The sequence below is a fragment of the Thunnus maccoyii genome, chromosome 18 (genome assembly GCF_910596095.1).
Source record: "Thunnus maccoyii chromosome 18, fThuMac1.1, whole genome shotgun sequence".
Taxonomy (NCBI): Eukaryota; Metazoa; Chordata; class Actinopteri; order Scombriformes; family Scombridae; genus Thunnus; species Thunnus maccoyii.
Genome location: NC_056550.1, coordinates 14590323 through 14617492, shown reverse-complemented (window position 1 = coordinate 14617492; position 27170 = coordinate 14590323). Strand labels below are relative to the sequence as shown.

At 41.0% G+C, this 27170-nt stretch overlaps 1 protein-coding gene across 4 annotated transcripts in view; it reads left to right on the top strand.

Annotated features, from left to right (window-relative positions):
- The first annotated feature begins 18266 nt into the window (after nt 1-18266).
- Nucleotides 18267-27170, top strand: part of tex2 (testis expressed 2) — a 35297-nt gene continuing 26393 nt past the window's right edge. The window contains exons 1-3 of one of the 4 annotated variants that reach the window (XM_042391909.1): nt 18267-18401; nt 18849-18986; nt 20005-20093. The gene's annotated coding sequence lies outside the window, so the exon portion shown is untranslated. The other 3 variants (XM_042391908.1, XM_042391910.1, XM_042391911.1) reach the window with 3 other exon arrangements.

Genomic DNA, 27170 nt, shown 5'->3' with positions numbered 1-27170 from the left:
TCAGCCAAGCCAGCAAACCAGCAAACCAGACACTCCAACTGGGAAACACAGAATTGAAAAGACAAGCAAAACCAGAGAGAGTGTCCGATGGCGGCTCCAGCTTTGAGATGCCAAAGGAAGCGACACTCTGTCACCCAACACTTTAATTACCTATGTGAGTGCTGTGTGTTAGAGCTAGTGACTGCCTGTGTGTGTGTGTTGGTGTGTCTGCAGCAGTGCCAGACCTGTTTGGCCAGATAGGATGACTGTCACCTCTCATCTTCTCAAATTAGCCCCCACTCCACCTCCAACCACCACCACCACCACCTCCTCCTCCTCCTCCTTTTGACCAGGCCCTACCAAGTTTCAGCAGCACACTTTTCAACACGTTTCGGTGTAGCTTACACTGAGATATGTGGCCCTCATTTTCCTCCACAGGATTGTAAACATATCTTCTTAATCTTTTTTTTCTTTTCTTTTCTTTTCCTGCTACCCGTTTTCACAATTTATCTTTATACTGTATCTTGCACTGCATGCTTGGAGTCCAGCAGTATGTGCTCACACATGAATTTTCACATAGCCACAAGGTCTCAGGTTTAAAGGGACGGATCATCCACATTTAGTATTTCTATTCTTTGTATCTTTGCAAGTATTAGCAGTCAGAAATCAAATAATTTGCTTGTGTGTTTCTTTCTGTGTGACTTGTTACTGCTAATACCATTGTTTTCAGCAAAAACGCAAAATTTCAATTGCAACATCATAGTTATGACAGATCGGGCATCTGAAAAGACAATGTCAAGTGCAGGTGTTTGGTATGGCTGTAAATATGATGCTGTGTACTGTATTTCCTTCTTCTGCACTGAAGTAAAACCCCATCAACTGAAAGATTTGCTCCACTTGCACTTGTCACTTTCTGCAGTTTCCTGCATAGATACCTGTCTCTGATTACATGGTATGTGTCTAATCACTAGGCCGCCAGATGCCCCCTAAGTTTTGTTGTTAGTCCATAATTTCCATTGATTACTATAATGTCCTCACCAAATTAACTGAGAGAATTCAAAATTTTCAAAATGCAGTTTCCTAGCCAGAACAATTGTCAAACAGGGCAAGAAACATTAGTAGTCTCATGTTCATTCAGGTTTTAAACATACCCCCAGAATAGCCAAAATTATTTGGAAGAGAAAAAGGCAAACTGTTAAATTATTCCATCACAGTTTACAGATCGAATTCTTGGTTCAACTTTGATCTACTGTACTTGCTGTAGTTGTCCTCCCAAGAAAAACAAGAGCATTAGTCATACCAGCAAATGCCCAAACAAGACATGAGTTCATATTCAAGTGACAAACATCCCTCACAGCCATAGAAATTATGACTCTTGTCCACTGAGACCAAAGAAGAAAACAGCGTGATGTTATTTTGAAGTCCACCCAGATTGGATAGGTCAGCAAAATGTCAGACTTTAACGCGGGGCACTGCTTTTCAGTTCATGTTTCCTACCAACAGTTAACGTTTTTTTTAACCATGACCACAATCATTCTCTAACCATAACCAAGTTGTTTTTGTGCCGAAACCTAACCACACCTTAGCCATAGTGTTGTTCTGAGGGGAATGGACCAACAACAAATTTTGTCACTTAATTTGTTGGTTTAGATAATTGGTCTAAACTGTTGGCTTGTTAACAACATAGACTGTATATAAAGATGGATGTAATGAAACGTGACATCACCCAATGGTTTGCATTGGAGCTGGTCTGAAGGCCAGAATTGCCGCTTATGGTTGGTGCCATCTTTTTGTTTGGAGGCAGGACCGTCCAAATAAGCTCTATATTTTAATTACACTTTACATTTAAAGCCCAACCAGGGACAAGAGTTTAAAATTAGCAATAGCTATAAACTCTCTGTGCTGCACATCAGTTTCATGCTCTGTATTGGCACCATGTTCAATCAAATAAAATAAAAATTAAATTCAAGGAGTTTGGGGAATTGCCTTTCACACTCTGAAAACACGCCTGCTACCTCAACCAAAGCTAATGTTAGCATACTAGGAACACCAAGTGCTACACACTTGGGCTAACATTAGTTATTTGAGCTAAATTGTGCTAAAAGGGCAGGTATCACATTCAAATAGCATTAAACTTACCAAAATATTGCAACAATGATCCTACTCAGTGCAAGTCCATGAGCCGGGAAGAGAAGCAGATGAGCAAACTGTCAATCAACACCTACATGGCAGATATCAAAGCTACTATAAGTGTTCAAATCTTATCAACAGAGCAATAATTTCCAAAAGGACCACCAACTCACTAATTAGAGGGCCTGAATTTATCGATTGAAACCATAATGATTCGTTAAAAAAAATTGTTGATTCTAGAGAGAAGTTGACGCTTTTTGAATGGGAGTCTATTGGAGCCAGGGATTTTTTTGAGCCAGTATTTACTGGTTGTCGGTAGCATTGCGCTTTAAGGTAATTCCGCACTGGCTTCAGCCTCAAGATCAACAAGATGTTGCCGTGTTCCCCAATCTCATCTTTGGTGAGTACATTGTGATAATAATTGATCAAAATAAAAGCAAACCTACAAAAATAAGATCCAAGTTAAATGTGCCAGTCAAATGAGCACCTGCTGGGTCTTTTTCCATGCCTGTTACATCTTTCCAAACTTTAAACATCAGCAATACGCTTGTTTGTATCTCCTCTCCCCATCTTCAGTTGTTCTCTGACGGTCTTCGCCAACCAGCCGGCCCTGCCCTCCTGACCCCTCACCTGCACATGCTGACTCAAGGTGTTCCCTTACCCTCCTTACTTTGCTCCTTTCCCCTCTGCCAAGTACCACTGATATGCACAAACACACACCTGCAGCCAACAATAGAAGCCTTATTCAGGGTGGGCACACTGCTGATCCAGCCGGCCCTCTATCAAGGACTGGGATCTGGACATGGGCGACTGCCAAGCAAAGACCACAGTGCTTCTGAGAGTTAGTTAAAAGTACGCCAGTTGGAGCTTTTATCTGCTGCTTCAACAGTGACCTCATCAGCCAAAACAAGGATATTATCCAAAGAGTGTCATAGCTCAGTCAAATCATCTGTAGAGACAGTTTTCTCCGCGCACAACTCCTCTAAAGAGAAGGGATGACATTGAGAGGAAAAAACGAACTCAGCAGTCTGTGATATAACAGTCTACTATCATTATGTTTGGGATGCTGATGCCAGATTGAACCGCGGCTAAATCCTGCGTTTTCTCCCTTCCGGTGCTGCCTGGCCTAAGACATAACACAACGTCCCCACGGCCATGACATCACTGTCTAAATAACATGCTTGTTAGGAATCTCCCTTGATGTCTGTTGCTGCACAGAGGGATGAAAGCGAGAGAATGAAAGAGAGGGCAAAAGCCATCAGATGCGTCTTCAAGAGCAGCCTTTGGCTTCAAAGGCAAACCTCAGGCGCTGTGACAGAGAACAACAGCTGATGACGTCACAGAGGGCACAGGACATTTAACCAACCCTCCTTACTGCCCCAAAGCACAAAAGGAGAGGAAAAACAAAGATGTAGAGGAGGGTTGAGGTTTAATGAGGAAGGGAGAGAAAAACAGCGAGATCCAGAGAGCACAAGGGTTCATGGGGGTCGGTCTGTGCACACATCAGGGCGGCAGACGAGATCAGAGCTACGGGGAGCGTTCCCGTGTTTGGGATAGGAGGGAAAGATAAATAAGCCAGGATGGCTGCACAAAGAGAGGCAAGGAGGAAATGGGAATGTTGAGATTCCAAAAAGGAAAATCTGTGTCTCTCTCATAAAAACATACACACATAAGTTCAAATGGAACAGACGGGTAAACAGACTTGTGTGCATATGTGTGTGCATGTGTGTGTGTGTGTGTGTGTGTGTGTGTGTGTGTTTTGTAACCATGGAACATGGGTTTTAGAAGTTTGCTATGGATTTGTTTTCAAAATGACAGGCTTTCACAACAACTCCCTTCCACTGCTGCGTGCCAGTAGAGAGCGTATGTTTTACATCATGACTCTGTCTGCTGCCTCAGAGTAAAAAAACATGCTGTGAGCAAGAGATCTGACCATACTGTACATCACTTAGTAATCTGTCTTTAGCAGGAATGCTCGGTTGTATCATGAGATCAACTGTTTTTTAACAATTTTATGTTACGGCTTGTATTCTGTTGAATTGGTCGTTCCAGGTAATCTTGTGATGTACTCTAATTTACCTTTCTGTTCTTTCCAATATTCCTCAACCAACCTCATTAACTTCCCACACTTCTCAGAATACCTTGTGACATGTCCTGAGATCAGAACGTTAACTTGTTTTCTGGTGTGTTTCACATATCGAAAAAGCAAGTTGCTCCTCTTTTACGTCATGAACTAAAAAATGACAAGTCTACTGAAAACACCTTGTTCTTTCATTCTCAGGGGCTCACACTAAAATAAACATTTACCATGAATAGCTCTCAGATAGCTAAATTGTTTCAACTATCAAACTCGTAGCTTGGATGGAAATGTTGTTTTGATATCACGTTATCTGCAGTGAAATTGAGCCAGGGATGTAAGATTCATTGCCAATATGTGATAAAACATTCTTAACTCACATACTAGCTACTCACTAACACTAGTTTTTATACTAACTTCTTCTGCAGCTTGCAACTGTATATCATGGCCTTCTTCAGTGTAGAACTTGCTCAGTTGTCATCATCAAAGCTGAAATAACCAACTATGGGGCGTGGGGAAAAAATGGACAGTGGACCAACATCTGTTGGCTCAGAGACAGCTGATATTTTCCTGTTTCCAGATGGTTTCTAAGACCATAAAGGCTGAAAAATAGAGTTAAATCTTAGGATAAAGATAGAAAATGAACCTTGTTTAGTATATTTTATCACAGATATGTGCTCCAGAGGTCAAGAATGAAACCTAGGCTCATTCACTAACACGATTTACCTATTTACTGATCAGACCCATACCTGTAAACATTACAACACCACTTTACCAGTAATCTAAACCATGTATTTCCTTTTTGTGTTCAAAAAAATGTGAACTAACTGTGGAGTACCTGCAGAAACCTTTCTCTCTAAAATGTGAGCCCGGGAGTAAAGAGAGGATATTGGCACCACACAATGGCCGTAAAAATCCAAAGTATCCCAAACAAACTTCATCACTCCCCTGCCGGCTTGTCCTCCCCTCTGATCTCTCTTCTCTTTCATCCTGCTCTGGTAAGGCCCCCTCTTCCTCTCTCTCTCTCTCTCTCTCTCTCTCTCCGTTGTCCCCATTCTGGCTTCTTTTTGTCTCTAGGCAACAAGGCAACGGAGGTCTTAGCAAGAGAGAGACAGACAGAGAGATAGTGGGCTGCTCTTGAAACTTTGGAGACAGCTATGCCAGGAATGCAGGTGCCTGCTGTGAGGACAACAAAGTGAGGAGGACCTCCGTAGGAGCGCAGCGTGGGCAAGCAGCACGTCGGTGTGAGGGAACCCAGCCCACATTTCAGCTCCACTCGCCTGCTTCTCATGCAAAGCAGTTGTTCAAAGTTGAGTTTCAAAGGTATGCTTGTTACTCCTCAACATAGTACGTGACAGGTCTGAAACTTCTGAGCCACATGAGAAAAAATGAGAACGCTTTGTGCTTGTTGTCCTGATCATCAAGCTGATTATCCAGATTTTCACTGAAATAAACCTGAAATATTTGTTCACCATGCAAATTCATATAGCAAGCATATTTAGTGTAGAAAACGCACTGCATATTACTGAAATTTACTATAAATTGCATGAGCTTGTCTGATGTAGTGCATCATTTTGTGACAAAATAGAGTAGGTTGTTTCATCTGGGATGCAAAGAGGTAGAAACAGATTATACCATACAGAAAAGGGAGGCTGAAAAAGAACTGACTTTGTTTTTCTTGTGCTGTCTCTTTCTTTCACTCTCTACCTCTCTCTTTCTTTCTTAGTCTTTCTTTCTCTCAGCTGTCTACATTTCACTTCATCTCTCTCTTTCTCTATCCCTCTCCTAGCCTGTGTTATATTCAGCAGAAACAGAGAAGCCACATCACAGAGAGACCAGAAGGGTTTGAAAAGGAGGACGGAAGAGACGAGACGAGAAGAAGTTTAAAACAAAGTGTAGGAGAGAGCTGGAGAGAGAGTGTGTGATGTGGCTGAGTAAAAGGACACAGATGACAGGGAATACTTTAGTCACTGATAAAAGAACATTATTTAGTGGTATTGTGTGTGCATGTGTGTGTACACATCAATCTGTGTGTCCTTGCAAGTGCATGAAAGCGAGACCATGTAAGAAAGGTGTGTTGACCTGTGTGTGTCTTTGTTATATATGCGAATGGATGGCCATTTACAGATTCTGGTTGTGTGAGTAAATGTGTTAGTGTCAGAGTAGTGCACAAGTGTGTATTTGTGTGTGTGGGCAGCTGCCCATCTGCCTGATGGAGTCCTGTGGCCGTGCGGCCCCTTACAGCCAGTGACTGATGTGATTTAGTGGTGTGGGTCAAAGGTCAAGAGTCCCTAGTCTCCATCTGTGTCTGAAGAAAAGGCCATCAGGAAGGGATTAGACTGGAGTCAATGGTCCTGGTGACATGTCTGCCACCAGTTCACTTTACACTCACACACACAAATTGTATTTTCTATCACCCTCCTCCAGATATACAAAAACACCATTAACACTCACGTTAGCATTAGCATTAGCTTGATATGAGTGCCAGTAAACAATATTGGTATTATTTTAAGCATTAGTATTAGTATTAAAATTAGATTGAAAACTAGAATCACAATTATTGTTACCATTAGTATTAATATGAGTGCAGATTTATATTAGCATTATTATAATTTTTTAATAATGCTAGTGTGTGTTTTACAATTAATGCAATAAACTTGTAGTATTAAAGAAAAACTATGGTTTACTACATCTTTTGGCTTTGTTTTCAAAGTTCCCACCATTGGTTCTATCAGTTATGATAACACTGTTTTTGCATAAGTAATTGATGAGATCCTATAATACATTGGTGTTGTTAGAATAGGTCCATACAAGCGGTTGGACAATGATTCAAGTTGTAAACGAGCCAACAATTTTGCCAGATCATCTTTATTTTGAGGTAAAACAGAAAATGAGTGCATCCATAATGACGCAAATAATCCTGCATTGCAAAGGAAATCTAAGTGTGCACAACTACAGCAAGTATGGCAGGTCAAAGTTGAACCTGGAAATTGGTCTGGGAAAAGGAATTGATGTTTAAGATGGACAGTCAGGGTTGTAATCTCACAGATCACCTTCATTTTTAAAATCAAATAAATTTGACTAACCTGGAGGATTGTTTGTGTTCAGTATGTATGCTTGTTGCCCCAAGATCTCAGCAATTGCTTTGGTTAGTATGACAACATTACAATAACCAATTGCATCAATGGCAGGAGCAAATTAATCCTTTGTTTTAATAAACCATAGTTTTCTTTTAATGTTAGTTTTGTACTAGCATAGAATGAGTATAAGCTGTAGTATTTAGTTTTTGTAATAGAATTGGCAGCTCAGTATTAGTATTGGTAAGCTGTAAGACATATTTCCAAGTTGTTTTAGCTCAAAGTCCTGAGAATTCAACAGTAAATTCTCCAGATTTCTGTAGACAGCAGTGGAAACCTGAGGAAAGTGGTATTTGCAAGGAGCTGTTTGACAGACAGACAGGCCTGCGATGGCTGAAGACATGCGTGTTTGATGAAACATGGCAGGAGCCAAATCCCAGTCAGCCCTCTTATTGAACCTACTGAAGGAGGACTGTGTTGTGGAAAAGTTCCCCAAAGTGGCTCAGAAGAAGAGCCCGCTTTTCCGCAGGTGAAGGGAAAACTGGCGAGCGGGGGGAATAATGTTTATGTATTAGATTTCAAACGCTTCCTTCCTGTGAGGAAATCCAGATGTAAAGGTTAAGGTTCTTCTGCCTCAAGGATCTGACGAATTTCTTCTTCTTTTTTCTCCCTTTTTTCAGTACTTTCTTGTTGGTGTCGTGATGGAGTGACAGAGTTTGGCTCTCCATCATCTCAACACACAGAGGATGTTTGAGCTAAATATGCATACAGGTCGCTAGCGAACGTGTTGCTTGGCATTCTTTTAAAATTCATCATGTGGGCAAAGTGTGTTTTTTCTCAGCTTCAGACACCTTTAAGTTTGTGCGGTGGAATATTAAAAAATACCTACCATTAAAGGCAATATCAGTTAAAGGCATTCCCTATAGACAAACCAATTTCTGGACCATTTAAGTCCTTTCAAGAAAATAGCCTGTCCTATGATGACGACAGAACTTTAATCTTCAAACAAACCTTATCCAGCTCTAGTGGGTTTTCTCACCGCTCTTATCTTTTTATGTGCGTTGTCGGCAGAGTGAATTTCTATATATTCTTACTTTCTTTGTCAGCATATATAAACAAACCCAGGGCCTTCACAAATATGCACCTCCCTGCTTCCAAAAGTTCCATAAAGTCCTTTTCTTTCTTTCTCCCACTACTCAGAGAGGAGAAAGCGGGTTGTTAGCTCTTTGAGCCGGCTATCAGAAAATCCGAGGGAAATTACGCTGAGCGCAGCAGCCGTACAGCAAAGGGTGATTACAAATTCAAATGGATGCTTTTACATCAATGGAAGGCTTTGAAGACCTCTTAATGAGCAGATAGCTGGAGTTAAACATTTGCGGAAGTGCTGTCTTCGAAAGAGAAAAGAGGGAGAGAGGAGAAGAGGCGAGAGGAGAGAAAGAGGGGGAGACGGGAAGGGTTTTTGATCCTGGCAGATATCTGCAGGGCAGTGCTGAGCAACTGTCTATCTCTGACCAGTGGTTGTCTTTTGAGAGCTCGCTGTTCAAGGCTCTGTTTGGATCCAGGGTTAGATGGGGCCCTCTGAACAAACTTGCACCAGGACAGCATGCTCGCTGCTGTGTACTGATCAATGTCTGTCAGATTTGAAAGACTGGCATACATGATGAAAGCTGGATTGAGATACAAAGAAGGCGGACAGGAGAACAAGAGGGCTGCAGAGAACTGAATGTACCGTTGATTCAAACATTGAAAGAAAAAATAAGAGGAAGAGACAGGGCAAGAGCAGAAGAAAATGGCGAAGAAAAAAAAGCTGAAGAGAAGGAGGTGATGCTACATAAAGTGGAGGTTCTTCTCAAAGAAAAGGGGGATGAAAAATAAAGGAGGGAAGCAATGAAAGAGGGATCGAAGCAGAGAAAGAGAGCAAAGCAAAGGATAAACAAACACAGGGAGGGAGAGGGAGACGAAAGTGTTGTTCCTCCATCTCAGCAAAGCAGCGGGAGTCTAGTGGAGCTTTGAACTTGGCCCCCATTAGAGGCCTGATGACGGTTTGAAGTGAACGGTTGAAACGAGCTGGAGCATTTTAGATGTTAATTTGTTTTTGTTGTGTGTGTGTGTGTGCGTGTGTGTGTGTGCACATGCGTGTGGGTGTATTTTCTCGTCCTTTTCACGGCCTCCGAATCGTTCATAGTTACACCCAATTTAACACAGCAGGATAAAATGCTTCCTTTAGCTTTCTGCTCTTTTCCTTTCGTCTCATTTTCTCTTACCTTTTATTATTTTTTTTGTCTCAGGAAGGAAGAAAAGGATTCAATATGCTGTAAGATTCACGGTTGTTACCGCAGAACTTTAAGTCGAATTCAGCTGTTTTAAGGAAAGCATAGATGAATCTTTGGAGATGTTATCTTCAGACAGCGCCGTCCTAATTTGAAATTTTTTGATCTTTTCCTCTTGTTTTCTCAGTCATCACTTTTGAATGCGCTGATCGAGAGATACATCTTTCATGTGTGAAAGTTGACTGTGTTTTAAAAGTATAACTCATTGCACAAATCATCCTTGTGCTCACATGAACTACCCATTACCAATTGTTTCTAGTGTGATGCTCAGAGAAGTTTGTAATGTGAATATGATGATAATATGAATGTGATTTTACTCATGAAATCACATGTTGGCACTCGAATAACGATGCTTTTCGGTGATGTGACTTTTGTCAGATTGAGCTCAGTCACTAAGGGAAGATGGGCTCCATGAAGTGACATTCAAATCGTTGTAATCACACAACATTAAATCAAGAGTGTGTTGGGGGAGTAACTAGAGGAGGTCAGCTGACTTTTTTATGGTCTCTTTGACCTCTGACCCCAGGCCATAGCTCCCATAAGGTCTGCAGCAGTCGGTCAGATCAGAGAGTCAGTCTGGCACCACCACCTCCAGGTCGACTCCCAGCCTTTGTCCCTGAGCTTCCCCAGCCAGGGTGACAGGTTCTGGGGGACATGGCTGGGGTGGAGTTGGGAGGGGGGTCTGGTTGTGTGTCTGGATGGGTCTGGTGTGTAAACACTGAGTGTCTGTGATCTGGTGACACATGAAAGGGGTCTGCCTGTGGGGTTGCCGGCCCATCGTCTATATGTCGACATCGCCCTCCACACACACACACACACACACACACACGCACACTCTGACACCAGATTTATGTATTTATGCATTGCGGCGGCACAGCTCAAAGGGATGTGGCTGGAAGGGGGTTGGGGGAGAGTAGAAGGGGAGCAAGTCTGCAGACAGGGACTGATGGGGTGCTGAGGGGTTGGAGGGTAGACTATAGGTGACAGGAGAGATTGAAGGGCAGGGAGGGTAAGGGGTGGGAGACATCTGGAGAGCGATGATGCTGATTCATAATGTGCTTCAATCAAGAAAGTCAAACTGTTTTGCTCTCTGAAGACATGATTTTAACGACTCTGAGCAAGTTGAATGCTTAATATCTGGTGTAGAATCAATCCCCAGTAATCGTAACCAAAACCAGGGTATGTATATCAGCATATCAGATCATCATCTGGCATCATTATCTTCTTTATTTTTTTTTTTTTTAAATCTACATCTCAATTTTACATCACATCTTCACATGCAAATACAAAATGATACCTGTGTGTGTGAAAATTCAGCTGTTGATTTGAAAAAAAGACAGTTATGTTGCTGTCCTGTCAAAGGAAGAAGCTGCAGTACTGAAAGCTCAACACTAGAGGGTAGAGAAATGTGCTTCCATGGCTCCTAATATACTGCATCCACCTCAGTTAAAAGGAGATGTTGCATAAATGTTCAGACCTAAGTCTGACCTTTTTAGACCACGCATTTAAAAAGAACTATATTTAAGTGGATGAATCTTTAGAGATGTGTGCTGTTGCTTCAAAGCTCTTCATATATTATTTTGTTGTGTATATGAATTTTATGAGATATGTTTTTGTTATATTTTAGGGTACCATTTTGACAGCGTCAATAGATGGAGATAAGATTTTTAGGCTAACTCTGGGTTATTTACAGTTTTTTTCTTGATCATTGAGCACTGTTCTTGTAAAGAAAACATAATAAAAAAATAGTTCACAGTTTTGTGTTTGATTTGGCAGACAAGATGCTATTATAAATTTGCTGATTTTTTTCTTTCTTTTTTTTTGTTTTGTTCTTGCACCAAGGAATTAGAGCAATAACAACAACCCAAAAGGGATTTTGTCGAGTGGAGAAACAAGTTGCCACATTGCCTCATAACACATCCCGTGACTGAATTTCACAATGGTTAAAGGTTACTGTTGTTGGAGACACTGGTATTTTGACATCCATTTTGTTACATCTTGAAATGTTGACCACCAAGTCCCAAAGTGGACACAGACATGCTCATGTGTTTAGGCTGGATGTGTCATTTAACACAGGAATGAAGACTTTCAGTAATGGTCTACAAGAGGTCCAGATGTCTTCCATATGAGCCTTACATGCTGCTACATCTGTGCTCTGTCTTCTATTTTTTAAAACACAGAACTTAAGTTAAGGAACTGTGTTTTTTTCCACAAAAATGATCATGTTAAGTCTCTGTGTGGGGGTTCTTGACCATTTTAAATGATACTGTCCAGCATCTGATCATACATTTGAAAAAATAGCATTATGATGCTGCTTCAGAGGTCCCACCAAGGTCCCTTGGGTCCTTCTCTTTCTATCTTCATACAATTGCCTATTGTTGTTGTTTCTTTCCTTTAGAATCACTTTACTTTATCATTGTTTCTGTTTCTGTCTAAATTTCTCTTTCGATCAGTTTCTCTAATGCTGTGATCCAGTATTCCCTTTTTAAGGTAATTTATTAATAGAAACACACAAGACATGCCAAAAATGGTGGCTGATTGATTCATAAAAAGCTTGGAACTGGTAATAACTTTGACACTATTGTCTATTTTAAAACCTTTGTTGTTTGCAAGACCAACAAATTTGAAATTACCAAGAACTACAATACTGATCAACATGGATTGATAGTTTCAGAAAACAAGTTCTTTGCACTGTCTGTTTAGTTTTCAAAGGTATAAGTGTTAAAGGATTATCTTAAGATGATTTCAGACGACAAAGCCCAGTAATATTCAACCCAAATAGTTGAAGTTGAACTTTCTGTTCTCTGAGCCATGGCTTTAATGTCAGACACTGTGGTTAAAACTTAACTGAAGCTCCTAACAGTCATATCATATTATGTTTGCTCAAAATCACAGATGGTATTTTCATCATAAAAATGAACACAGGAATCATTTCTGTTCTCTGTCAGATCCCAAAACAGTCTTTTTACTCTTTTCTTGACTGGTGAACAGCTAAGCCTTCAAGAGTAGAGAGAGAGGGAGAGAAAAGGAAAGAAATAAAGGGGGGATGTCTGGGTAACTTCAATAGCCTCTCTGTGTCCATCTAATATGGAGGGCTAGCATGCTGGGAGTTGGCCCTTTCCATTCAGACAGACCCCAAACTCATAAAGACCTCTTCTATGGCCCCCAACCTGAAACCCACCCACCAAAGCCCTCGCTGGTATAGGCCCCTTCCATGGGAACTTGCAATCTGCAACGTAATCCCACTTTGGCCCCTGGAGAAGCCTTTCCAAACAAACCATGTGAGTCCTAATACCCAGGGCTTCACAAGTGGCTCCTGGCTAGGCCTGAGCTCCACCACCACCAACAACTTGGCCCTCCTTCTTCTTTTTTTCTCATTCTCTCGCTTTTCTTCTTTCAACGGATAGACGACAAAAGAAAGGGATCTCCTTCTAATTGCTTCGAAGATTGAAAAGCTGAGAGGGGTGGTGGGTGGCTACCGGGGGAAATGAGACGGAGGCTCTGGAGGCAGCGGGGGACTGTCAGTCTGGCTTTGCCCGCCCTGGGTGTGCGGTAGCTGGGATAAAGGAGCTGGCAGGACAGCCTCTGCAGCAGAGCTGGGCTGAGTGGATCAGAGTGGAGGCGGGCGACTCCCAGGGCCCAGCTTTACAACTCTGGCCAAACGGAGGGTTATGAGAATGTGGAGGAGCTGAAGCAGCTCTGCTGGAGGCCCTCTTCACACATGGGAAAGGACGTCTGGCCTTCACAACCGGGATTCAGAAACCATAGGCTGCTGAGAACAGTCTGTCCAAGCCAAGAGGGAGTATCTCACAGAGAGAGGGCAGAAACATAGTGTATTGGTAGCCATCCAAACCCTATGTCCCCAGTGTGAACAGTCCAGCTACTGTTGATCAGTGTGGCCGTAGATGATGAAGTGTGTGAACACACAGTTGGGGTGGTCCGTGACCTTTGGATCTGTTGCTATGACATGCAGAGTAACTAATAACATTCACACACACACACACACCTTGACCTCTGCAGAGAGCATTGCCACAACTCCACGCCTCTTTCTCTCATTCTGCCATCACCCAGAGCAGCAGATCCTTTGAAGCTCCAGTTTTGCTCAGCTGTCTGTTAGTGTATGAATGAATGAGACAAAAAGGAAAGAAGTTGCTCCAGTCGGGGTAAAAACAAGATAACAATGTTCCACATTGACACAATGCAACCATAAACCAGATTATAAAGACATCAGTCCACAAATCAAGAGAAAAATCAAATTTGAGGAAAAAAATCTAATGATATTGTTCGGGTCAGAGTACAGAACACAGCATGTTTGAGATTGAATATGAAAGAGCCCTCTCTCCTGTATGTGCAGTGACATGAGATCCAAAGGATTTTGGCCTTACTAGCTCCAGAAAGTTCCCTCCCTGACCTCCTTTCATCCCTCCATCCCTCCGCCTTTCTTCTTTTTAATACAAATCAGCCACTCAATGCCATGCACATGTTTTAGTGTTATTTGAACTCTGGCAGAGAACTTCAAACAGCTTTCAAAGTGCACAGAGTTTTCCCCCCTCTCTTGCTCTCTATCTCTTTCTCTTTTTGAAAGAACACAGCCATGCTTCCAAGTACACCTGATCAGAAGGTCGAGAGATGGGGATTATGATATGCAAATGAGGCTTTGTTATCAGCGTTGACATTCGTTATAAAGCTGAACAGAGGAGAGGTAACATGAAAAGGTGGCAACTCAACCCTCCCCTCTCCCACTTTTAGCATAACCTCCCCTCTCAAACACATTGGCCTACCTAAGCCCCGTTTTTTTTTCTTCTTCTTCATTTAGATCAAAAGGTTACACACAACAAAGAAAGGCCTGTGTGGAAAAGTGAAAGCGTCCTGCACACACTTCTGTGTACTTTTACACAGTCAAGACTATTGATTGAACGACTGCCCCAAAGGTGTATGCACATGTGTGTTTTGTATGTTGCACGCATAGAAAATGATCCAAACATGTCCTGATGAGGTTGTCGTCTCTTGTGCTGTTTAGGCAGAACAGAGGACTTTGCAATTATCAAACTGTAGAAAGGCTTTCATGTCTCTACTTTGCCGTGACAGGATAAGGACGAGGACACACAAATACACACTCAGATACACACACATATATACACCGAGAGACTTCCTCTTTTCAAATACACACAGAAACATGCATATGGTTTCCCCCCTGTTCAATCTGTATACAGCTCAGTTCAAAGGAGTCCAAGCAAGGTGGCGGTCTGTGCTACTTTTCCAGCTATTAGCTCGGCCCACCATCTGCAGTGATCTAGTGAGGAGTGGGTTTTATGAACTTCATAAAGGGATGGTTATTAGAGCGTCAGAGTCGAGATAGGCTGTCTGGCCTTTGAGTTTAGCAGTGGGGGTCTTGAGTGCTTTGATGTGAATCATACTGTTAAATAACTTTTGAGAGGTAGAGGGAGCTACTGAAACCTTACAAAAGGCCAAGCCCCTGTTATATAAGTAATAATTGACCCATTTTTTCTCGTTTCTTTATTTCTGTCTTTCTTTTTCTTGTGATGACAAAAGATGTACCCATCACATCATCAGGTACACCTTGGATCTGCACTCCTTATATTACAGACAGGAAGCAACTCTTCTCACCACCATCTTTTCACTCTTTCGTTCAATAAAATCTTAGAAATCTAATCAAAACAATTCAATCTCACAGAAAAAAGCAAAAAAAAAGAGTTCTAAATAACATCCAGTTCAGCTTAATCTAATATTTGTTTGGTAAATTTCTGCTCTTGGATGATTTTAGTGATAATGACTCTGTCCCTGGTGTTACCAGTGGTGGCAGAAGCTTCATCTGTAACAGAGAAGGTGTTTAGTGGTAATGACAACCACCTGCTGGAGGATGAGAGCTACTGTACCATAGATGCATTAATACAACCATGGATGAAAGGAGGATGGATGTCGGTTGGGATCATGGTCATATCAGAGGGTGGAACTCATAATATGAGGAGTGGATGGAGAGGCTTTGTTCACAGCAGGGACAGCAGTGGCTGATCAACACCAAGGTCAGATACAAGAAGATACAAGTAGACAATGATATTAATTGAAGGTTACATCTTTAAAATGTATTGCTGCTATGGTGATTAATTTCTTGTTAACTAGCTGCCAGAGCCTTTTCAACACAGCCAATTAATCTTCACTGATGAACTAACTACCTAACTGACAGATTATAATCATGAGAATCCCATAAAACACTTCACACTTTCCACAAAGTGAGCGCTCTCTTTCAGAGTTTAGACACTTCCTTGAAATCACTTCACTTCCTTTTAAATGTAGAGTTCTTAACATTTGCTAACCCTCTCTAGGATTTCCAAATCACATCTAGAACATAATACCGCAACATCTGAAACATAACAGCAACTATGTGCTCACTGTGGCCTGAAGGTGGTGCTGACAATCCAACAAACTATCAATATCCTCCCCAATATGAGCAGGTTTCTCCATCCTGCCTTTCCAGGAAAAGGATAAGGAGCTTCTTCTTCACTAGAAAACCCTGCAGGAACCACATGCTTAATCCAACAGTCAAATCACACAGGAAAAACTATTCAGGAGCTTTGCAATGGATCACACTGTGTGTAATATTTGGATTTGGATATGGTTTGCATGTTCACCGTGCAGTCAGATACCTACTTTAAATCAGACCAAAACATTAAGACAATAAACTCAACAGTTGGCTTTAATGTGTCTAACAGGACATATTATTTATAAAATGAATAATGAATAATGAATGTACCTTTAAATGTGTATTTGTGGCTTGTAAAACTAACATGAAAGGTCATTTCTGAACAGTAGTTGTAATGGGATAGAGCTCTAAGGATAGACGTTCATGGGTTTGAACAGGTTCACTGGAATAAGAAATGATGATGACTGCAGGGCAAACTGAGCATTTTGATAATAATATACAATCAGCCTCATCATTATCACACAAAGGACATAAATAGTAATACGCTTCAGTGTATTCTTACATTTTCCTAACTTCTCCACAATATCAAATATGACTCCCAAAACAAACTAAATCAACTGCACTACTATATGATGATAAAAACAAGCTAAATGTTATAAAAATCAATGTTGTTTTATTATTGATTACTACTCTTCTCCTCTGTGTTGATATATGGTAGCTGATAGAAAATGACTGACTCTATTTCAAATGCAATCTAGACTATTGAAGAGTGAGCACATTTTACACCCAGAGGGGAAACTCAGTGTGCTTTACATGAAAATTAAGAAGAAAAGAAAGATAAATAAAATAATAAATAATCAAGTAAGTGGTTGTTTTTCTGTCAGCCAATGACCCTATATGAACAAAATATATTTAAATTGTATGGCTGAAGCATTAATGTCCACTAGATGGATCCCTTCACCAGTGACATTAATACATTTCTATAATCTATGAATGAATGATCTATTTTCATGCTCTGCTTGGAGTATGATCTCCTGATTTTTTTTCTCCTGATTTCTTATTTTTGTTTGTTTTTTGTCACATGTGGTATCATCTAATTATCATGTTGTTATTTTTGTTTTTTGTTAAATGTTTGTCTAATTGTGCTTATATTGTATTATTGTCATTGAGGATTATTCCCAGTGATGGAAGAAGTATTCAGATCCTTTACTTAAGTAAAAGTACCAATACAACAGTGTAAAAATACTCCATTACAAGTAAAAGTCCTGCATTAAAAATCCTACTTAAGTAAAAGTACATAAGTATCAGCAGCAAAATGTATTAAAGTATTGCAGTAAAAGAATTTATTTGTCTCTCTGACTGATATATTATTATGTATGACATCATTAGATTATTAATACTGAAGCATCAGTGTCAGAGCAGCATGTTACTGTTGTAGCTGCTGGAGGTGGAGCTAGTTTGAACTTCTTTATATACAGTTAGCTAGTTTAGTCTAGTGGTTCCCAACCTAGGGGTTGGGCCCCTCCAAAGGGTCACCAGATAAATCGTAAGTTGCGAGATGATTAATGGAACCAAAGAAGAAAAAACAAAGTTCTGATACACAAATCTGTGTTTGGTCTTTTCATCTAATCTTTGATTTTGGTGAAATATTGGATCATTTGAACATTTATTGAAAAATCACTATGTGGTGGAGCTGTTAACAACTCAAAGACATCTGAAATGTGACCCTGACTATACACTGTTTTCATAAGACAAAAAAGGCCAAAAAGGTTGGAAACCACTGGTTTCATCGTTAACAATGTGTTGTATTTTAAAAGCTTGTTATATTATCCATTGTGTCAAATCTTCACCTGAGAGGTAACTAAAGCTGTCAGATAAATGTAGTGGAGTAGAAAGTACAATATTTCCCTCTGAAATGTAGTCGAGAGGAAGTATAAAGTAGCATAAAATGGAAATACTCAAGTAAAGTTAGGTACCTCAAAACTGTACTTAAGTACAGTACTTGAGTAAATGTAGGCTACTTAGTTACTTTCCACCACTGGTTATTCCCAATAAAGAATAGAGCTCTGCTTTCATGCTGCTGCTGAGAATCACTTCAGATATCTTGAGGTCATTCACAGCGTCTAATCTGTGAATCGTGTTTACAGGTGTTAATAGATGATAAAGAGGTGGAGGCTGAGCAGACACATCTCTGTGCACTCAGTGGGGACACAAGTCTCACGTGGACCGTTTCCCCTGACGTAATCACCTCAGCCCGGTAGGTGGCAGCCTGTCCAAGCAAATATAATGAGATTAAACGAGCCCAAATTCGGATGGATCCACTGGTGACAGTGGAAATACTGAGCACTTGGCGGATCTGATACGGGGTAGGTTGTGTTGTCTGCTGTTTTTACTTTATAGTTTGATCCGAAAAGACTCGTTATCTAAAAAGGATGCGATGAAATTAATCTTATATTTTCCCTATTGTGTTTTCGCCTGCGGATCGTTTGTGTGGTTGCTCAGCTGTAGCCTATATTAAGGAGACCCGGGTTTGTTAATGCTGTTTGTGGAGGGAAATCCGCGTCTTTTCGGCATTACTGCAACGCCATGACGCAGTTCACACTCTTCTGCTGCAACACAATAAAATATGAATCGCCAGTGTGCAGACGATGGGACGCCTCTGCGAGTGTAAATATAATTTAGATGTTGAGGAAGGGGGTGTGGCGCTGACCATCTCCCATTCACCAAAACAACACACGCCCAGATCTCGTGCGGTTGCGGCGTAAACCCGTGCCGGGGATCAGGCTTGATCGCTGTCCTCGCTGGGTGCGCAGGCCGGCCAGCCCTCGGCATCCTCCGCAGGCTCCGGGCTGCAGATAAAACCGCTCCACGCAGGGAAACATCACATTACGCAGATTCAAAGCCTGGATTCAAAGCTGCCCTGTGGCCTGGAGATGAAGATGCGATAAAAGGTGAGTGTGGGTCTGCCTTCTTCTTTTTTTTGTCGTTTCGCTTTCAGTATCAGCTGTTTTGTCCATGGATGTATTACAGTCAAAGCAGCGCAGAGCTGTAGACAAGATGTGAGGAGGACAAAGGGGCGGCGGGAGCTATAAGAGCTTTTAATATTTTGGATTAGATTATTAGTGTTAATAGAATAGTGAAGCATCGGCAGAATTGTTCCTCTCCTTTTAGAGCAACCATAACAAATAAAGCTGTCATGATGATACAGTATAGCGCATCATATGGTGCTAATACTTTTTAAAAAAAAAGCATATTTCTGTGATGATTTCTAAGCCTCACAGTGTTTGGATCATATTGTCTGTTACAGCTGTGTGGACTAATATGGGTAATTCACAGCTGCAGAGTGAAATAGGCTTATTCTAGGCAGTGGCACCGTCTAAGTGGGCGGCTGATGCATCTGTGGAGCAACTGTGGCTCATTATCCATGTAGCCTGCTGTGAACTGTACAGGACTGCCTGGGCTACTCAATTCCCCCCCCCCCCCCCCCCCCTCACCACCACCACCACCAGCACCAACCGTCCTCTCTTGGTTCTGCTGTGAGCAGCAGGCCACACCATTACAGCCCATGCAAGACATTAATCAATTACTCTACAGATCACTGTGGGGCCCATGTGACACTGCTTATCAAATAATTTGGTGGAAGTTTCTGCCAGTTGTCCTCATGTGAACTGGTTCTTGAAGGAGCTGGTTTCCAATACATGTGGGTGTGGAAATATATTGACAGGATTAGAAACTCTGATTGATAAGATGTTGCGTGACACTTTTCATCACTCAGGTTTCTTGCTACATACAAGTTCACAACATTAATTTCATATTATATATCATGTTATATACAGTATAACATCAAGCAACTGAGGTCGGTCTGAAAGTAGATAACATTCATCTTAGACTAACAGTTGTATAAAATATGTCAAGGCTGTGCCAATGAGACATTTTAATTCTGTAACTTTTCTGTCTTTGTGTTTCCAGGCATGTTAGCACCATGATCCATGGCTGTGCTGTGTGTGTCAGTGCTGTTTATGTTGCAGGAGGAGATTGAATGCCTCTAAAATCTCAAGGTAAGACTCCTCCTCTCTTGACCTTGTGTGTGTGTGTGTGTGTGTTATAGGCTACTTTTGGGGACAAATTTCAGACTAAAGACCAGTTAATTGGGGATGGCTTGTCCATCTGGTGACGAAAGCCGTGTCCCCAATTGGGAAAAAGCTGATTTTTGGGTCAGTGCTTAAAGTTAGGGTAAGGGTCAGGGGTAGGCAAGTTGTAGTTATGGTTGGGGTTAGGATAAGTCTCCAGGAAATTAATGTAAGTCTATGTAATGTCCCCAAAAGTGACATAGGACAACATATGTGTGTATGTGTGTGTGTGTGTGTGTTGGCGTGTGAGAGCCCTGGAATTGATCCATGGCCTTGAAAGGCTGCTCCCTGCCTCTCGTTTTCCTCTCCTTAATTGCAATACCTTCATCTCATCTTCTTTTACTCAATCCCAAACCCCATTCACATCTTGCACGTGCACACGCAAAGGCGTATATTTGTACACATTTTAACATTTTCACATGCTGCCTTTGTGACTGTTTTTATTCCAGCATCTGTGTCCCACAGATGATGAAGTAGATGAAGTGGGGAGTTTTGTGTCAGCAAGTCTGAAGGGAATACTTTCTCAAGCTTAATTAGACAAATTGCTCTGAGGGTAAAAGCAAACAGTGGCAGCTGAACTGTCTGAATAAGCTATTGTTGGTGGATCAAAAGGGCTCAATGGCACACTCTCAGTCACAGAGCCCTCATTCTGTAAAACTGGAGATTCAAAGAAAAGCCTAAAATACAATATGAACTAAAAAAAGACATTGGTGTGCCTGTGTGTGTGAAGCCGATAAAGGTGATGTGTTGATTTGTCTATGTTTATACCATGTGTGTGTGTGTTTGAGCCTGTGTGCTGCAGGCAGTGAACTTTCAGGTTGAGCTGCAGTTCAGATTTTCTCCAAAGTTAAAATGAATTCAGCTTCAGGGTGTCCGGCCAGCCATCTCTGAGTCAGCAGTCGACCCTAACGTTCCCTCTTCATGATTAAAGCCCTCATGGTTCCACACTGCGCCTGGAAAGATCAGAACAGTGTACATGTTTGTATGTACATATGTGGTATTCTGGGACCAACTTTGAGTTTTATAGCTTTTAGTTAAAGAGGTCAGTCAGTTTGATGACTTTTACTGGTGATATGACATTCATCATTCAAACCTGGATCTGTAATCAGAGAGTTCACATATGTATAGTCTGAGCTGTCACACCTAAAACCAGCCCCTCTGTTTTGTTTTTGTTCAGATTAGAAAAATCATGGGATGGGGTTTTATATCTTTGTTTTATGAGTGTTCAAAAATGAGGCATCAGCAGGAGAAAGAGGGAGAAAGCACCACTGTAATCCCTGGCCTTGTTTTAACTTACATAAAAATGATCCCAATGAGTTCCACCCAGTGAGGTTCACAGATTTTAAATTCGGGAAAAAGAGAGTGCTGATATTGGATCAGGACATGATCGTAAGCTGAACTGGGAGAGAACAGTCCGATTGGTGCAGATCTATTTGTAGTAATACTGTATTTGCAAGAGGAGGCAGAGGCAGCCTCTGTAATTCAGCCCATATTTTCACTTCTGTAAGGATATTCTTCCTACTCATGTAGGATGTAAACTGATACAGAACTGAGCTACATATAACAATTTATTTCTGATTTCACATAATAATTCTGCAGGACAGAGGATGAGAAATTAGAGTATATAGAAAACTGTATTGTTCCTGTTATGTTTCATGAGTTCTGAGAAGTAAAGCTTGCATGTTTTTGCTAATTGTTGATAGCCCTCAACTTATCCTTATAAATATCTAATTTAGTTTGTAAATGCTGTTGTGCTCTGCCTTACAGGACTTTCATTTTAGTTTACCAGACAGGGCTTATAGGCCAGTTGATCTGGAGATGGTTTTCATGTTTTGGTTGTAGCCCCTTATGGCCGATTAAGGGAAATCTTAATGCTACAACATAGAATGATATTTTAGACAAGTGTCCGCCCAGCCTCGTGGCATGAGTTAGGGGAAGGCCCATTTTTGTTTCAACATGCACAAAGCCAGGTCCATAATCAAAGCGGTGTGGATGAACTTGACTGGCTTACACCGAGCCCTGACCTCAACTTCAGCCAACACCTTTTGAGATGAACTGGTACACCTGTGAGCCAGGCCTTATCACCCAACATCAGTGGCCGATCTCATTAGTGCTCTTGTAGCTGAATGTGAGAAAATCCCTGAAATCAGTTTCCAAAATCCTGGGTGAAAGCCTCCCCTGAATAGTGGAGGCTATTACAGCAGCATATGAATGCCCATGGTTTTAGATTGGCATTGTAATTTTTGGATGTCCACATACTTTTGATAAACTGACGATGGTTGCGACAGGGAAGTTAAGTGTTGCGGAAAGCATGACATGCATTTTACATTCACCTTATCCTACACACACACTCCATGTTTAAATGAAAAAGCCAGCAAAGCAGCCAGCGGCACTTGTCACTGTGACATGCAGCCACAAGTGTCACAACTAATGGGTTCTGACACTGCCGTGGCTGTGTGTGTATATGTATCTGTATGCATGTGTGTGTGTTTGTGTATGTACACTCACTGACCAGCAATTCACCAGGATATGAATTAAATAAAAGCACATTGACACAAAGCATATACTCGACTCCACAGCTAAGCTATCCACTTAACAGTGATTTACTGCAGTTGGAAGAAGAAATAATTCTGCTGAAAATATATCTGTTTGTGTGCACACCAGAGAGAGGTAGTAGCCGGGCGCTGCTTTCCTCCTATTGCAGCTATCTCGCCAAATAGGAAGTTAACGTTACAGAGAGAGGAGGAAGTCCTTTTTTACACTGAATACACACTTGGTTTGCACACATTGCACTGAGAATGCACCCTAGTTATATGTATGAGGTGAATGCAGTACAGTTTAAGTGTATGATAGTAAATACTTAACCCTCATCAACAAAAATGAGGATAATATGTTTGTATAGTTATGAATTGAGTGCTGGTGATATTCTGTATTTTTTTCTTTTTGTCAACAAATACCATGAAAAGACTAAAACCAACATAAATGATCCAATTACATGTACCAAAGCCGAAAAAGTCAATCCCAACACACCATCCTGCTGCTGGAATACTCAGTAGAACACCAAATGTGTATTAATCCGCAGCTGAAAATAGTCCCAAACAAATGCACAATTTTCTACTGTTTGAGTAACGTTTGCAAGACACCACAGTGACCAGCAGTTTGAGGAAATTACCTAGTCTATTTTAAAAAGCAAACTAGATATTTGTGACCCTTTTCATGGTATTTTTTGACAGTTAGAAAAATGTAGAATAGCACCAATATGGCATTAGTGTCAGACAGTTGGAACCAGACCCCCGTCAGCCTGCTATTATGACAATGGTTTCCGATATGATGCATCTGCAGTATATCTTATGGACTCACGTATGATACAGCATGTGAAACTTGATGTATGAAAAGTATCATTGACTCCTAGTTACATGGTAGTTTACAGTGCACAGTATTGGCCTTCTGGTCACTGTACTCCTAGCTACTGTAACAGACCCTTCTGCTACAGTATGCTAATGCCATACTGTTGCTTATCTGTACATTTTGCAGAAAGTTAGTCGGATTTTCTCCCATTACAGAAGGACTCCTCATGATTCTTCATGCAAAACCTTATCTTAAATCAGCTATGGTGCTTCTATCTGATAGCTGTTTCATGGGTGTTCTACTAAAACTGAGAAAATGAGCTTTTCTGATTCTGATAGTTCAAGAGAGTGTTGGCTAGCTCTCACTTACCATACTGCAGACTGTCTGATAACACACACACACACACACACACACACACACACACACACACACAGTTAGATAAAGCAAAAATTACAGGTTTCCACATGCAGAACCACTATTAGAAATGCGCCACTTTGTTATTTCATGTAACTAATATGCTAATTCTGCTCAGTCTTTGCGCAGATGCCTCTATTGTGTGCCACATCACTGTCAAAAAATGGGGAACAATAAGTTTTCAGTGGCCTAGAATCTGCTAATGCTGAGAGTCTAGCATGAGATGCTTGGGTTAAATACAGTGTGCAAACATAAAGGTAAATATAATTTAAAAAGTTTCTTTCAACACCCTGAGGGCTTTCAACAACTTTACACAGTGATCCATGAATAGCCTACTAATTTCAAACATTATATTGAAGATTCTTCTCCATTTTTTTTCTTCTTTTATTAGCCACATATTATCTCCTTGTCCTCATTTTCACATTCTGTCTTCCTTTTACGGTTTTCATTACTAATCAGAGATTGCGTATAAACCTGATAACCAGACACTGTATTCACTGCACTCTCACAATTCTGCAAAACAGCACTACTACAAATAATATGATCCACTTATTTCTGGTCTTTCTAGACAAAGGCATAAAAATATGTCAATAAGGAAAAAATATAATATAATATAATTATTTCTTTGTATATTTTTCTTGTCTTTCTCTGTCTCAGCCCCCCCATCCTGCTCTCCATCCTTGCATCCCGCCATTCTTCATGTAATTGGGTGGATTATGACTAATACCAGACCCTCCGGCTGTTTGCGGGCTGTCAAGCAGCTTTTACACAGATTATAAATTGCTTAATATATTTGGATGCCTGTGTGTGTTCAGTCAGGATTCTGTGTTTATCCACCTTTTGATCTCTAAACTGTCAAATCGGGTTAGGCGGCACCAGACATCGATATCCGAAGAAAATCCGTTATTTGTTGAGGTGAAGTGTAAAAACCCAAATGGTTGCAAATCAGCGGCTTTTAACGATGAAAACGAGCATATTTTTATCTCAACGCTCACAGAGAAGGTCTGAGTCAAGAGCTGAAGTTGTCAGGAAAGTGATGTTGACAACCATAATTAGATCAGGTACTCTTGCATCTTTTGAAAAGGTGTTCCCCAATACAGCTTCATGATGCACAAACAGACACACTTTCTCCATGCCTTTCACTCATCTCAAAGGGGTAGATGTAAGCTTTCTCCACTCCTTTTTGTGCTTTGGTTTATCACCCACACATCCTACACAAACACACACGATGAGAACAATTCACTGCAGATCTTGTGGTAACAAATACACCACACACTCCTAGGAGACCAAGGTTATACAGTGAGGAGGAGCTGCCCTGACAAACAAAAGGACGCTGGGATAAGTGCAGAATAAGATGAAAGCTTCACTGTTGGCATGGCAACCACCCGATCATCTGCATGGCAAGGTTTGATGTTTGATGTGTTGACGGTGGATTCTGGGTTAGAGAGAGAGAGAGAGTGAGAGAGAGAGAGAGAGAGAGAGAGGTGAAGAAAACCGGTTTGATCCAGCGCAGCTGCGTGAGTGCTCTTCATCTCTATGGATGTTGTTTTATTGTTGTTTTATTCTCTTTCCTCCTTTCTTTAACAGAGGACTGCATGATTCAGAGCAGTTATTCTCACCACAAAACTGCTGCTTAGTGTTTCCTGTCATGCTGCTGGAGCTCATCATACTGCAGGATAGCTAGCTCAAGCTCACGTGTACATGTTGTGGGTATTTGGAGGTTTGAGTGCATGTCTATTACTGTGTCGCAAGCATATTGGTCCAACAGGCATATTGACACATCGCACCTTAATATTGAATAAGAGGCATTCAGTGTTATTCACGGTCAACATGATGGAATTCCTCTACTGACACAGCTACATTAAAACACTGTAACAACCGCTATGAACTTATCTTTATTTTTTTGTATGACTGTTTTAATTTTTTATGAAATTTTCAAAGATTTTTAATGATAGAGATTCATGGTCAATGAATTTCTAACATTCAATAGGTGTGCTGCAGTAGGATTTTTGATTTTTAAGAAATTCTGGAGGAAACATTGCACGCTTCTTTCTAAAACTGAGTTTGACTTTTACAATGAATGATATTAAATATAGCTGACATAATTAGTTGATTTAAAAAATGTAAAAAAAAAAAATCACTGGTTCCAGCTTCTCTTATTTGCTGGCTTTTTTGTCTTCTATGATAGTAAAATGAATGTCTTTGGATTTCAGATTGTTTGTCGGACAAAACAACCAATTTAAAAAAAAGTCAACTTGGGATTTGGGAATTTCTGATTGACATTTTTGCTATTTTGATAGTGATTGGCAGATTAATCAAGATCGAAAATAATCATAAAAATGCAACTGGAGTCAAAAATGTCTTGTAGTGGTAATGGGCAAAGCCTAATGTGCACTGGCTCTTGTGTGGCAGTCATGCTCAAAACTTTTGCACTTTGTGTCACCTTTTCATGTTTTCCTGAGAAGTCAGTCACCTCCCTTGAGGCTCTGTCCTTTCCTTTTCCTCTTTCTTTTCTCCAATGTACATCCCTTTATTCCCCCATCTATCTGTCCTCTGGCGAGTGCTTTAAGTGGCCGGCCCGGTGTTATGGGACTAACACCTCCACAGCCCCCGGAGCTATTTTAAGAACTGTGCTTGTGTTGCTTCCTCACTATCGGAGTCAGGGCAGAGTTTCCTTGAATGTTCTGGTAAGTAAAAGAGGGTGTAGTTCATGTCCTTGTAGAAATGATGTGGTGACCATGAACCTGACAACTCCTCATTCATGTTTAGCGCTTCTTTCAAGTGCCGCTTATCTATTTATGTCTTCTTTCAGCAGATTTTGAAGAAACATAGTCTCCGCTTGTCATTTCTCTACTTTTTTTATCCAGTCTCTCCCCTGACTTACTTCCTAGGTTGAATTCCTTCATATAAGTGCACAATATATACACATATAATTATGTGCACAGTACTGTACTGTATGTGTGGGGTGTTACCAGGGTTGCTGATGATCACTGGGACCTGTGTTCCCTGGAGAGAGCAGTGGAGCATGAAAAAAGGCTTGTGGTGTGTTTACAAGCTCTCTGCTGTTATGTGACTGTGGCCTGTAGTGTGCTGGGGGTACAAAACATCTTCAATCTTTGTGTCTTTTTCTCTTTGTACCTGTTTTAGGTGCTCTCTGCTCATTACCTGACTCCCTCTGTCCACCCTTTTTCTGTGTTTGTTCACATCCATATGCATCATGTGACCAAGGAGCTAATTTGTTGT